The sequence below is a fragment of the Esox lucius genome, chromosome 1, assembly GCF_011004845.1.
Source record: "Esox lucius isolate fEsoLuc1 chromosome 1, fEsoLuc1.pri, whole genome shotgun sequence".
NCBI lineage: Eukaryota > Metazoa > Chordata > Actinopteri > Esociformes > Esocidae > Esox > Esox lucius.
In genome coordinates, this window is record NC_047569.1 from 15,826,570 (window position 1) to 15,832,838 (window position 6,269).

Genomic DNA, 6,269 nt, shown 5'->3' on the forward strand with positions numbered 1-6,269 from the left:
TCTTCACCGGTGGTGCTCTTCAAGGCCTGTACTGCAGCGATCTTCAGTTCCAGTTGTTTGTTAGGTGCATTTGTGCAGTTGATTTTGGCATGCCTAATGGCTTGGCCATGTCTCTGATTGATTGATTTATTTCACAGTGGCACTCAAATTTCCACATGTTGTTTTTATGTATGAGTTTTTGCCTCTGGTTAACACAAAAAGGTCCATAATGTCAAAGTGAAAAAGAAAATCCATAAATTGTTCTAAATTCATTACACATAATGAATATGAAATATTTTATTAAATATTATGTGGAGACACCTTTGGCAGCTATTATAGTCTATTTGGATAAGTCTTTAACAGCTTTGCACATCTGGATACAGCAATTTCTGCCAATTTTTCTTTGTAAAATTGCTCAAGCTCCATTAAGCTGAATGGGGATATTTTTGCACACAGCAATTTTCTACTATTTCCTCCCATGTTCATCAGGTTTTCTTCCAGGATTGTTCTGTACTTTGCTGCTTTATCCTCACAAGCCTTCCAGGCCTTGATGCAGAGAAGCATCCCCACGGCATGATGCTGTCATTACCATGCTTTACAGTCGGAATGGTGTTCTAAGGATAATTTGCGGTGGTGCACCTCCGGTGGTGTGTCATAGCAAAGGGGATGAATACTTAAAGAAATTCAGTTATGTTCTATTTTCTATTTGTAATTTATGCAGAACGATTTGCAGATTTTATTTTTCACTTACACATTATGGATTTTTTTGTTGTTGATCATTTGAAAATGCTCCTAATTAAACCAATTTGGATTTTATGTTTTAACATGATAATAAGTCCAAGGAGTGTGATACTTTTGAGAACCATTGTGTCTGCGTCATGATGGCCAGCTTGATTTGCACTGGCACTTCTGTGGTTCTTGTTGTGTTGAAACCAGCAACTTCAAATGCAAACGCAAAGCCTAGAATCAAGACTACACGTTGACAGCTTTTTTTTGCATGCACTAATGATGCAAACAACCCTAATAAGAGACACATCTGAAGCCAATTATTTTGATACCCATATATCAATGGGTCATGGCTGTATATGGATGTATACAAAACATGGCATTATTTCTAAATGTTTTATTTGATTTTAATGAAAATACTGTAGCATTAAAGCTGACTGTCTGTACTGGGGTACAGAGCCAAAATAACAAAACGTGTGCCACTGTCCAAATATTTAAGGTCTGCACTGTAGGTTCAAAGTTGGTACATACCATTTTCTTTCAGTGGAAGCCTTTTTTGTATTTGGTTGTATGCGTGCGTTACATGAAACATATTCAATTGCTAATGACATAGCTGTAATTCTAGACCCAATACTATGCTTATGGTCAACAGTGAGTGTGCAATATAATAATATAATGTTTGGACGTAACTAAATGGAATTACTTGAACGATTACAAGAAAGATGCACACAAAACACTTCTAAACAACTGTAGAACATTTTGAGAATTCAGCTCAGCTTCAGCTTGTGCGTGTGTGTTTGCACATACTTATGCACTTGAAGGTAATAGCTTGTACGTAGTTGGATGTGAAAGACCAAAATAAAGGTGGTCCCAAGCATTCCTTAATGGCTCAAACATAACTGTGCAGAACATTACTCATTGCATACTGTTGCCTTTTTGTGATTTTAAGTTGATAACTACACATAGGAAATATTTTAGTACCAATAATGTACACATAGTAATGAAGGATTTAGGCTGGATTAAATCTGGACCACGGAGGATATGCAAACCTGATTCCAAAAAAGTTGGGACACTGTACAATTGTGAATAAAAACAGAATGCAATGATGTGGAAGTTTCAAATGTCAATATTTTATTCAGAATACAACATAGATGACATATCAAATGTTCAAACTGAGAAAATGTATCACTTTAAGGGAAAAATAAGTTGATTTTAAGTTTCATGGCATCAACACATCTCAAAAAAGTTGGGACAAGGCCATGTTTACCACTGTGTGGCATCCGCTCTTCTTTTTATAACAGACTGCAAACGTCTGGGGACTGAGGAGACAAGTTGCTCAAGTTTATGAATAGGAATGTTGTCCCAATCTTGTCTAATACAGGCTTCTAGTTGCTCAACTGTCTTAGGTCTTCTTTGTCGCACCTTCCTCTTTATGATGCGCCAAATGTTTTCTATGGGTGTAAGATCTGGACTGCAGGCTGGCCATTTCAATACCCAGATCCTTCTTCAATGCAGCCATGACATTGTAATTGATGCAGTATGTGGTCTGGCATTGTCATGTCGGAAAATGCAAGGTATTCCCTGAAAGAGACGACGTCTGAATGGGAGCATATGTTGTTCTAGAACTTGGATATAACTGTCAGCATTGATGGTGCCTTTCCAGATGTGTAGGCTGCCGATGTCACACGCACTCATGCAACCCCATACCATCAGAGATGCAGGCTTCTGAACTTAGCGCTGATAACAACTTGGGTTGTCCTTGTCCTCTTTAGTCCGGATGGCATGGCATCCCAGTTTTCCAAAATGAACTTCAAATGTTTATTCGTCTGACCACAGAACACTTTTCCACTTTGCCACAGTCCATATTAAATGATCCTTGGCCCAGAGAAAACGCCTGCGCTTCTGGATCCTGTTTAGATACGGCTTCTTTTTTGACCTATAGAGTTTTAGCCGGCAACGGCGAATGGCACGGTGGATTGTCTTCACCGACAATGTTTTCTGGAAGTATTCCTGAGCCCATGTTGTAATTTCCAATACAGAATCATTCCTGTATGTGATGCAGTGCCGTCTGAAGGCCCGAAGATCACGTTCATCCAGTATGGTTTTCCGGCCTTGACCCTTACGCACAGAGATTGTTCCAGATTCTCTGAATCTTTGGATGATATTATGCATTGTAGATGATGATAACTTCAAACTCTTTGCAATTTTTCTCTGAGAAACTCCTTTCTGATATTGCTCCACTATTTTTCGCCGCAGCATTGGGGGAATTGGTGATCCTCTGCCCATCTTAACTTCTGAGAGACACTGCCACTCTGAGAGGCTCTTTTTATACCCAATCATGTTGCCAATTGACATAATAAGTTGCAAATTGTTGTTCCTCATCTGTACATTTTACTTTTCCGGCCTCTTATTGCTACCTGTCCCAACTCTTTTGGAATGTGTAGCTCTCATGAAATCCAAAATGAGCCAATATTTGGCATGACATTACAAAATGTCTCAATTTCAACATTCGATATGCTATCTATATTCTATTGTGAAATAAATATACGTTTATAAGATTTGTAAATTATTCCATTCCTTTTTTACTCACAATTTGTATAGTGTCCCAACTTTTTTGGAATCAGGTTTGTACATTAGGGCACTAATTAACTGTAAAGCCAATTATGTATCGAGGCGGCATATGCAGCGTTTACCTGAATTCAGAAATATTTCCTTTAAATTTCAATTGCGCCATCTTCCATGGTTGGATTGATTCCAGGCCATATTTTCTTGACAGGATATGTTGTACTGTATAAATGTATTTGTAAGTACTGCTATCTTTTACCTGGAATGTCTTCCAGTGTACAGTACATATGTAAGGAGCAGTGATCACTGGAGAAAGAAGTATAGTATCTATTAAATATATTTAAGCTCTATAATAACCAGTTTTGGAGCTCCGCTGCCTGTTTGTTGTAATTTACCCAGAAAGGTGTTACATGAAGAAGTCAATAAAGATTGTGTTTGGTCTATCAGTGCTGTCCTGTGTTATATAAATGCAAATTAAGATATGTGTCTAAATAATCTGTCCATTTTGTCACCCATTAATTAGGCTAACATAGCATGCATTTAAATGATTGTCTGAAAGTAGACCCCCCCCCCCCCCGTATAACTCTTGACAAGAAAGGGAAATACCATTCTGGGATGTTCCTCGGTTGATGTGGAGCAACTAAGATGGAGCGTTGACAACTCTCCACGTCTCTTGATAATCTACTTCCTGTGATTGGGCATACCGCTGACGGTACAACCAGAATGGGTTTGCAGGCAAAAATGAAAAAACTTACGGTTCCCCAATGTGGACTATCGTAGCTGATTAGATACAGCATGTTAAATATAAGGGAAAACTTTGCCTCATTGATTTTCTAACTTATTTGAGTGTACAGTATTTTGACAACCAAAACCTTACATTATATAAAGGAAACTGAGTGAACCAACGAAGGGGCATCAAGTTGTTGCATTGTAATGTAAGAAAATTTATATCTGCAGTAAAAGTGGAATTTTCTGAATTTACTCACCAGAAATGATTTTGAGTGATTACAAAAGCACATTGTAAAATGCAGAATTCACAAAAGCACCTTCCTTTTCTATCACTGATTGCCATCATCTCTCCTAAAACAAGCAATGGTAGACAGAGTCAAGCCAAATCCTGGTTAATAAAATTCTTAATTGCAAAATGCTTCAATGGGTGACATGTCCGGTGAGTATGCTGGCTATTCAAGAACTTGGATGTTTTCAGCTTCCAGGAATTGTGTACAGATCCCTGCAACATGGGCCGTGCATTATCATGCTGCAACATGAGGTGATGGTCGTGGATGAATGGCACAACAATGGGCTTCAGGATCTCCTCACAGTATCTCTGTGCATTCAAAATGCCATCAATAAAATGCATTGTTATGGACAATGTGTTCGTTGTCCATAACACACGCCTACCCATACCTTAACCCCACTGCCTCCATGGGCCACTTGATCCACAATGTTGACATCAGCAAACTGCTCACCCACACGAGGCCATACACGCTGTCTGCCATCTGCCCTGTACAGTGAAAATTGGGATTCATCCGTGAAGAGAACACCTCTCCAAAGTGCCAGACAAATGTGAGATTTGCCCACTCAAGTCGGTTACGACAACGAACTACAGTCAGGTCGAGACCCCGATGAGGACAAAGAGCATGCTGATGAGCTTCCCTGAGATGTTTTCTGACAGTTTGTGCAGAAATTCTTTAATGTACTCCCAAATTCTCTGAATGGTAGAGAAATGATCATTAAATTCACGGGCAACAGCTCTGGTGGACATTCCTGCAGTCAGCATGCTAATTGCATGCACCCTCAAAACTTGTGACATCTGTGGCATTGTGCTTTGTGATGGAACTGCACATTTTAGAGTAGCCTTTTATTGTGGCCAGCCTAAGGTACACCTGTGCAATAATCATGCTGTCTAATCATCATCTTGATGTGCCACACCTGTGAGGTGGAAGGATTATCTCGGCAAAGAAGAAGTGCTCACTAACACAGATTTAGACAGATTTGAGAAATAGGCCTTTTGTGTACATTGAGAAAGCTCATGATAAATGGAGGTAAAAACAAAAGTGTTGCGTTTATAATTTTGTTCAGTGTACATCATCTAGTTTAGACAGATATTTTAGTTATAAAATCTAGTATATTCTCTCATAATTTTAAGTTTAATTTTACATTTTGAGGAAGCATTTTTTACAGTGTACACATTTCACTCAATTCCTGTTCAAGTTTGAACACAAGCACTGAATAGTGTAGGGAATTATGTTGCCTCTAAATTCTTTAGGTTGAAATATACAAATTCTTGTCCTTATAGGTTTTATAAGCTGTTCATCCAAGTTCAAGCAAAGTAATTGGAGGGGATAGTTGGTTTCAATGCTGTGTAACTGAGCCAATTTCCACAATGTGGAATATCCCCTTTATGACAATGACCACTGTGACAGGGGTTGTCCCCTTAAAGCCAGAAACAAGTGGTGCCATCTTTAGCTGCTAAGACTTGTTGTTGATCATTCTTTGACATGCTATGGATAGATTTTGACCCACTTAATGTCATTGGTGAGTTATTGAGCATAATATATACTTCCTACTAGGTGGTGGTTATACCTATCATTGTAAAATAAATTCACTAATTGTAAGATGTTCTGGATAAAAGTACAGTTATGTGTTTAAGAAGTAAGTACTCCAAGCATTTTTTATATTTGGACACATGGATATTGTAGCTGAATTCCAAACAGATTCACTGATATAGGCAGCACAATTCAACAAATCACACAAGCACATCTAAACTTTGAAAAAATGTATGCAATTAAAATAAACAAAAATGCAATTTCTTTAAGTGACAACAGCTTGTACACCTCTACCTATAACATCACATAAAATGGCTAGGTTGAATCCGGTCAAATGTCCAAAAGAGACTACTGTACACAAACTTGATCTACATGGGAGGTCAGGAAGAAAAAATCCTCTGCTCTCAAAACAGAATATCAAGACACAACTGACATTGTCCAGACAACTCC